Source organism: Myotis brandtii, unplaced genomic scaffold (genome assembly GCF_000412655.1).
Source record: "Myotis brandtii unplaced genomic scaffold, ASM41265v1 scaffold230, whole genome shotgun sequence".
In the NCBI taxonomy this organism is placed as follows: Eukaryota; Metazoa; Chordata; class Mammalia; order Chiroptera; family Vespertilionidae; genus Myotis; species Myotis brandtii.
This window is the reverse complement of record NW_005358650.1, coordinates 4,326,819-4,336,409: the sequence shown is the minus strand read 5'-3', so window position 1 is coordinate 4,336,409 and position 9,591 is coordinate 4,326,819.

Here is a 9,591-nt window from a genome sequence, read left to right as displayed (position 1 = left end):
CTTGACCGGAATCGAACCTGGGACCCTTGAGTCCGCAGGCCGACGCTCTATCCATTGAGCCAAACTGGTTAGGGCTTCACAAATACTTTTTATGTGTTCACTACGTGCCTGGCACTGGGCTGTGAGTCATTGTCGAGCAGGCAAAAGGAACCAGTTGGAGACAAAATAAGAGAACTCCGAAAATGTGGGAGGAAGCAACAGCAAAGGATGAGAAAGCCACGATGGAAGGGTAGCCTGTGGTTTGGTTCTCTCAGGAAGAAAGTGCTATGGATGCTGAAAGCACAACTCTGAGTGTGTGGATTGGTCTCCCCCTGGATGGCACACATTGGGAATTTGGTCCAGTAGAGACTTGAGGGAGTGTGAGTAAGGGCCCTTGACAAAACTCTCCTCCAATTTCAGAACTTCATATTATAGGAAGATAAGACCTAATATATAAGATTGCACTTTATATCTTACTTCCTTGAAACACATCTTTTCCATCTATGTAGAGAGAGCTGTACATACCCAGTCCTGCTGTGGCTGTCAGCCAAGAACAGAGATGTTGTAATTTGATGTTAGATGACAGTACGATGACCATTACAGGGTCACTGCTGTTTCTGTTTTGTGGCAGATTTTCCTGCTGAAATATGGAGGTGCCATGATATTAAATCAATAGTAGTGAGTGATGTGGAGATTTGAGATGAGGCTAAACAGAGCTTCCTTTGATTTTACCTTTTCATTTTTCTTGCTGGGCACCACTTTAGAGGAAGAATCACCTCTGGGTAAATCATCTGTTCAGGTTTGCTATTCTAACCAAAGAGGATCAGAAGGGCCTGAATGTTAATTGTGTTAGGGTTTCATGTGAAGTTTTTGTTGAAGAGAAAAGACACCTTATGAAATTTGCAAAGTAGCAGAGACAAACATTAATGTTGGAAATATGCAGAAAGCACCCTGGCTGGTGTGACTCAGTTGGTTGTGCATTGTCCCATGCACCGAAAGGTCACTGGTTCATTTCCCGGTCAGGGGACATGCCCAGGATGTGGGTTCAATCCCTGGTTGGGGTGCAAGAGGCAACCAATCAATGTTTATCTCTTCTTCTCTCTCTAAAAATTCAATAAAAGCATGTTTTCAAATATATATACAGAAAGTTAGTTTGCCAATTATAGACTTAACCCCAAGTAACTCAGTAATAGAAATCCAAATTGTGAAAGAATAGCATTTATTTGAGCTGAATAATATTTAAAAAATTATTTCCAATCATTTAAGAAGAAGATGTATCTGTTATCTATTGCTGTATAACAAATCACCCCAAAATGTACTGGCTGAAAACAAGAACCATTTATTCAGGACAGGATTCTGTGGGTCAGCAATTTAGAATGGATTCAGATGTGCAGTTCTTTTAGTCTTGGCTGGGAATTTCTCATGCATTTGCTGACAGTTGCTGGTCAGCTAGGTAGCTCTGCTTTTGGGGGTTGGTAGGGACAGTGCAGGGGAATGGACTACATATCTCTCATCAACCAGAAGGCTAGCTTCAGCTTGTCCACAGGGCAATTGGGCAGGGTTCCTAGAGAAAGAGCAAAAGCTGCAATGCCTCTTGAGGCATGGCTCAGAATTGGCACAACATTGCTTCTGCGACCTTCTGTTAGCCAAAGCAAGTCCCAAAGTCAGTTCAGATTCAAAGGGTGTTAAAATAGCCTCTGTCAATTGATGGGAGGGGCTAACTGCAAAAGTACTCTGTAACGAGGGGTGGGGGGGAATTTTGGCCATTTTTTAAATACATATTTTATCGATTTTTTACAGAGAGGAAGGGAGAGGACATAGAGAGTTAGAAACATGGATGAGAGAGAAACATCGATCAGCTGCCTCCTGCACACCCCCTATTGGGGATGTTCCCACAACCAAGGTACATGTCCTTGACTGGAATCGAACCTGGGACCCTCGAGTCCACAGGCCGACGCTCTATCCACTGAGCCAAACCGGTTAGGGCGAATTTTGGCCATTTTGCTATCTACCACAGATGATGCATCATTTTTCTTCTATTTGGTAGAGAAAATGTAATTATTTGAACAATACTTTTGGAGGGAAAATATTTTTATTTTTTGCCTTGATGACAGTTTCAAAGCAACCAGTTAGGATAAGATTGTATTAACTGATTTTTTTTTTTTTTAGTTAATTTTTGTTTCTGAAACCGTAAAGAAAATCCTCACGTTTTCAGTGGCTGTTAGTCTAGGTCTGTGTGACCTAACCAAACACAGACAAAGCAAAACTTCTCTCTTTTTTTATGTTTCTTTTTTTTCCCTTTTTTAAATTGTTTTATTGCTTAAATTATTACAAAGAGTATTATATATGTCTCCTTTTTTTTCCCCTTGACCCTCCCCTAGCCTCCCATGCCCCCCAGTGTCTTGTGTCCATTGGTTATGCTCATATGCATGCATACAAGTCCTTCGGTTGATCTCTTATCCGCCCCCTTCCCACCCCTCAACCCTCCCCAGCCTTCCCGCTGTAGTTTGACTTTCTGTTTGATGTTGCTCTGCCTCTGTATCTATTTTTGCTCATCAGTTTATAATGGTCTTAATTATCCATAAATGAGTGAGATCATGTGGTATTTTTCTTTCATTGACTGGCTTATTTCACTTAGCATAATGCTCTCCAGTTCCATCCATGCTGTCACAAATGGTAAGAATTCCTTCTTTTTTACAGCAGCATAGTATTCAGCAGATAAATGGATTAGAAAACTGTGGTACATCTACACGATGGAATACAAAGCAAAACTTCTTAATGGCAAGGAACACTACATAGCTGATGGCCCAGTAAACTGGTATGAAGATTTTAGTGTTGCCATTGGGAAAAGGGCATTTACTTGACAAATGGTGCTATTTCCATTTTTGTCTGCCCAATTTTAAATTTCCTCTTATTAAAATGGGAAATTCAGGCTCCAAAATAAATTGAGGAAATAAAATATGTAACTGGAAGATACAACTTCACCACTTCACTTTGTAGACATCTTATGGAAGCAAGGACATTTCCTGGAAAGGGAGTTTTTAAATTACTTTGTATGCATATAGAGAAAATAAAACTTTTTGATGTCTTGGCTCAAACTGAATAGGATCTCACTTAATAGTCCATGTAGTACTTTAAGATGATTTATTATTATGCTAATATTGTAATGTAATATTTATTAAGCATTGGAAGTATGCAGAATACTAGATAGACCACATAGATCCTGATGGATTTCAATGAAAAAAGGCTAAGAAATGAATCTCCTAATCCACAGTAATTCAGAACCTTAGCCGAACCAATAAATCCTATTTAATTTAGTATACATATGCCCCCCCCCCCCCGGCTCCCAAAGAAAGGTAAACTAATGGAAATGGAGAATGATAATCTCTGGTTAAAAGGTAGTCATTTTAGAAACACACTTTCCTCTCCTGACTTGAGTTTAGAAAGTGACAATTCAGTAAACCATCTCTCATTTAAAAAATGTTTTGGCCAATAATCCTCTGCATTATTATTTGATGTTCAAGATCATAAATTACAGTGGCTTCTATAGAGACCAGCTTTATAACTATTATTCCAAACTACAAGATGAAATGCATTTAAAAAATTATACCTTAACTGTAACTTTACAGCATCACAATAAAATTTACAATATTGGCATAAGGTATTTGGAAGTCTGAGACTAGGGCCATAAATCTGCAATAAGAGGACATTTTCCCTAAACAATTAATAGTATATTTTAAAATACCATTTCTAATATGGCAAAGTGAAATGAAGAGAGAGAGAGAGAGAGAGAGAGAGAGATTTGTCTACCAAAAAAAAAAAAATTCACACTCCAAATCACCAGGATCCAAATTCCCCTAAAGCAGGCTTTTATCTGGGGGAGAAGCACATAATTGAGGAAAGAATTTCCTAGTTTGCCATAATTCTACACTTTAGTTAGCTTAGTCAGTTTAGCTCAGGGGTGGGGGTGGGGGTGGGGAGTAAAGCCAAAGCTAAAAAGGGGGCTTACAAACAGCATTTCCTATTTCATGAAATCATGCCCAGGGACTAAGGATTACATCCTCTACTCATCTTTAAATAGAATTCTCCCAGAAGTTGATGAAAATCTTGGGTGAAACTGATTGAAAAATAAGTTCTCTCACTTTCTCAGGCTCTATATATGCTCACATACTAGTATATGCCATACATATATATATATATGTGTGTGTGTATATAATGCCATTAATAAAAGATTTTGTAGCTTTTGGGGGTTTCTAAGCAAGTAAAGGAAAACAAAACAAAAATTCATTCTTATATGCTTTTGGGGTGATGGTAAATAAAGGTGGTGGGAGAAAAATCCTAACTATTAGTTTGAATATGGGAAAAACCAACACAAATTAACTTTATTTCTGAAAAGCCTACTTATATTATTTTTATTTCAATAAAGGTATGCTGTAGACATCTATGATTGCCATCATAATAAAATAAATATAACATTTTATTTTTTTGGTAATCTACATTCATATAATCTATATTCTTTTAAGCAAGGAATGTAGTATTGTTTAATAATTCACAAAGAATTTATGACAGTATGCTTTACTGACAGTATACAGTGTGCTAGTTGATCAATTAAATTTAGAAAATGCAAATAAATTTGGTGAATTTTATTTAAAAATTTGAAGAGGGGAAATACAGAACAATGAAAAGCAAACATGATAAATCAGTAAAAAAAAAACAACATGAAAATTTCTAATGAGAATAAAGCCACCCAGTAATTTTTGCCTTATGGTTGAAAACTGGTCACATAACTATAAGGTATCTAGACAAAAGTCCAGATAATGAAAAGTGATGTGGAAATTGGCTGAATCAACCCATTCTTGTTTGCTTCCTTTAAAACTACATTTAAGCAATACACATTTGTAATGCACAGAAACTTAACACATATTTACCTACTAGAGGCCCAGTGCACGAAATTTGTGCACTGGGCGGGGGGAGCCCTCAGCCCAGATTGCAAGAGGGCACAGGCCAGGCCGAGGGACCCCACCGGTGCATGATCAGGGCCAGGGAGGGACTTGGGAGGTTGGCCAGCCGGGAAGGGACTGTGGGAGGGCTCCAGGGCATGTCCGGCCCATCTCTCTCAGTCCCAATGGGCCAGACCCCAGCAGCAAGCTAACCTACAGGTCAGAGCGTCTGCCTGCTGGAGGTCAGTGCACGTCATAGCGACTGGTCAACTGTCTGCCCCCTGGTGGTCAGTGCACATCATAGCGAGTGGTTGAGCGGCCTTAGCATATCATTAGCACATTATGCTTTGATTGGTTGAATGGATTACTGGACACTTAGCATATTAGGTTTTTATTATATAGTATATGCCTAGTAATATGGTTAGTTGTTTATCAAAATGATAGCTCAAACTTCTGTATGTTTATAATGTTTGCTATGTAGGTCTTACTTATTACTAAACTGTGTTTTGAAGTGGGTAAGCAACAACAAATAGATGGTTAGTATTAAAGAAATTTAAACGCCTCTATCAGAATATTGTAGCAACTTATAAAACTGCTTCTACTTATCTACAGAATTCAAGAGAAGAGATTCTGTGAAACAAACTCTAAGAAAGTAAAAGGAGAATGAGGAAAAGTGGAAAATCCATTATGCAAGTTGAAGGTCATAAGATTAAAGACCTTGTACTCTATTTAGTAGAGGGATTTTTTTGTGTGTTTTTTTCGCCTCTCTCTTTTAGGTTGTTCACAGAAGAGACAGCTAGATTAGAAATAGAAAAGGAGCATTTCCTAAGGTCTCTAAGGAGAGAAAAGCTAGCAAAGAGTTATTTCTAAAGATTCTGAGTAACCTGTTATAAAAGGAAAGACTAGGGGAGAAGACTTCATTAAATAACTTCAAACAGTCTGTGGGCAGGATAGGCGGGTGACAGTTTGGTGATTGAACTTGGGTTACTTGGGCTTTGGAATGAATTCGTAATGTTCTAGAAAAATAGGCTGCAGGGTTAGCTTGAATACCATTATGTTAGTCATCTGTTACATGGTTTTGTGTCTAATTATTATTTCTTTAATCTTTGCCCTTGAGTTTATTTTCTTTATTATCTTTTCTGAGTATCAGTTTTCATTTAACTGCCATATTAAATAAGCCTTTCTTAATCTGTGGACTTTGGGGTTTGATTCACCAGCTTTCACGTTTATTTGTTTAACCCACTTCTATCTGTTGGCAGGCAGCTAATGCTTTAAAAGGAAGTCCAAACTAGTAAAAAAAAAAAAAGCCCATTTTTATTTTATTCTAAATTATTTTTTGTTATCCTTACCCAAAGATACCTTTTCCATTGATTTTTAGAGAAGTGGGAGGGTGGGAGGGAAAGAGAGAGAAACATCGATGTGAGAGCGACACATTCACTGGTTGCTTCCCACACATGGACCCTGGGCTGGGGATTGAACTGGCAACCTAGGTACTTGCCCTTGATTGGGAATCAAACCTGAAACCCTCTGTGCCCAGGCTGACCCTCGAACCACTGAACACACGAGCCAGGGCTAACCCATATTTAAAATCAAGCTTGATCCCTGAAACCACATCTTGGAGATGGCATTCTATTTTGTGCCATGTGAGAATTATTTTTAAAGTATCACTACATTTTAATACACAGGATCATAAAATTCAGCTCTCTAAAGTATCAACATTCCTGCCTTGATTGTTAGCTGGAACATTTCTCCAGACCAATAAGTATAGAACTTTCTTTTTGGCCTAAAATATTGAAGTAGTTAAGGTGAAAAATAAATTACCTGGTTCAGTGATTCTCAATCCTCTATGCTCATTAGAATTCCCTGGGTAGCTTTTAAAAATTACAGATCTCAGTTCCCCTGCCCTAACCAACTAAAACAGGGAGTGGGACCCTACCATTGTTCTTTTTTAAAAGCTCCCTAAGTGATTCTAATTCATAGCCAAGGTCAGACCATCCATCTCTAGATAGTTCAAGGCCAAACAATTAAACATAAATTTAAAAAATCCCCGTTTGTGTTTTAATTTGAGGCATGATGATTGTTGCTTCATTGTCATTTGTTTTAAAACCACCAGTACACTTGGTTGCCCGTAGCTTTAAACACAAACATTCTTAAAATGCAGTTAAGCCCTTTACAGTCCATTCTCAACTTTTCAGGTTTCAACTCCCCGCAATCCTGTTTCAATCTCAAAGTCTTTTATTTTTCCATGTTTTAGCTCCTTGCTGTTTTTGTTTTGTTATATTTGCACCTCCTTCTCTACTGGGGGGAAATGCTCCTTATCCTTTAACTAGAGGCCCGGTGCATGAAAATTAATGCACTAGAGTAGGGGGGGTCCCTCAGCCCGGCCTGCCCCCTCTCACAGTGCGGAAGCCTTCAGAGGCGGAAGGTGACCCAGCAATCAGGGGAAGGCAACGCTCCCATCACACCTCTGCTGCTGCCACTGCCAGCAGCGCAAGCCTCGGCCAGCCCTGGTTACCTAAGCCTTGCTTGTGCCTCGGGCTGGCTCTGGGCAGCTGGGCAGCCGCCATCCAAGGCTTGTCTGCACCTCGGGCTGGCCCTGGGTGGTGGAGGTGGGCCCAGCCATGCCGCACACCTGCCGCCCCAGTGGGGCTGAGGGGACTGGGCGCTGCCATCTTGTGGCTGTGGGCACCGGCATCTTGTGAGGGTGTGATGATCAATTAGCATGTTCCCTTTTTATTAGATAGGATGGCCAGCTTGAAAGTCTTTGCCTCTGTGACACTGGACTAATAATAATATAATTATTTTATATAATACTGATTTGTATAAATTCAAATCACTTGAATAATGTGACTTGAATATGTCACATTACCAGCAATAAGTGCATAGTTAATAATACCTCTCTTCCTGGTGTGCCATGGCAGGCACTGTGCCACAAGCATTTTTTAAAACATGCAATACCTGACTATTTAGTCAGGGGCACTGACCTATATTCTCTTAGACTGTCAAATAAAAAAATGACAATAGCCACCCAGTGAAAATGAATCAAAATTATACCTATTTTTTGGTCAAATCCACAAAATATGTATTTTTTTGGTATCGCACAGAATTTTAGTAATTAGCTTATGTATGCCATGAGATGAAAAAGTTTGAAAATCACTGTTCTAGCAATTGCTGCTTGGTTACTCTAATAGCAATAATTATGTAGGTATATAATCCCAAAAGGAAGCACTTATTTTAGGTTTATGAGTTATTTCATAGACATTTGAATTATGTTCTTAACAGTTGCTTTTATTCCAACTCCTTGACTCTTTTTAAGGCATATCTTTATTCTAACTCCTTGAATCATTTTAAGGAAGGCCATAATGTATAATTTTTTTTGGTTTTGTTTTGTTTAAAATGGGACTCTCCAGACTCTAAACAAATTAGAGACATTTAAAATAGTAGGACATCTGTATTCTTTTGATATGTTGAATTTTTGCATTTCAACTTTGGTTACAATATGTGTTTTCAGATAGGAAATAAGTGGATGTAAATTCTGTTTTTCTTCTTACTCCTTTTGGTTTGGAAGCCACAGGAAGCCAGCTTGCTAACTCCCTGATACCTGATATTTCCCTGACTAAAAAGAGTCTCGGATGATGATCAGCATTTTCCCCACGACAGAAGTTGTGCATTCTCTTCTGAAAGACACAGATGTCCCTTAAAAGGGTCCAGAGTATTTCCTGCAAAACTGCTTCAGTCAGGTGAGCACCTATTAGAGCTATTATCAAAAAGGCTGAGGGAAGAAATAAATGCATTCTTTCTGCAACAGAAAAAAACAAACACACCCCAAAATAGGCAAATCACTTGAACATCAGCAAGATTAGAGACCAGGAGGGAAAAGTACATAACTTTTTAAAATGAAAATTTGATTTTAAAAAGTAAAAGATTATCCTTTTAATCCTCTACTTGAAATTTTCTCACTTCTTTCTCATTGCTGGAATTTTGTGAAATATACAGAAGCATTTGTGTTAACATTCTGAATTTACTTTTTTAAAATTAGGAAGATGGTTTGTTTGGGTGATCCGTCCTGGAGTCTGTATTTATGCAGATTGCAATCTACATCTAGTCACAAACGGAAGAGTTACTTTCCTAGGACAATTTCGGGATCTCCTCGGGTGGGAAAAATTCTGCAATTGACAAACTACGTAACTTTCAGGCAAGGGCCCATAACATCCAGTTAATACCACGCCCGTGTGAACTGTTCCTTTTCCCTTAAGTCTTTATGGATCATGATCCCAGATTCTATCAAACTCCATCCAGCTGAGCTGCAGGCAATACCCGTGTTGGGTGCTGACCGAGGGCCACCACTGGAGGGCGTCTGGACGCTTCCAAACGGCTCCGAAGCGCCCGGAAATCCTGAACTCCAGAGCTGGAAAGCGCAGGACAGACAGCGTGATATTTGGTTATGTTGGGCTAATAAGTACAGGGGAGAACAGGTAAGTTTGGGAGCAAAACTAAAGTGCTCTCTTTCTTGGGATCAGCCTTTCCCCACTGAGGCAGAAAACTCCCTAGAGAGCAAGAAAGAATAATACCACGCAGACTGAGCCCGCGGAGCCCCGCGAGGGAGAGTCTCCAGGGTTTGCAGCCCCGCTGAGCCCGGCGCCTGGCTGGCTTCCCGGGCGCTGGGGGACAG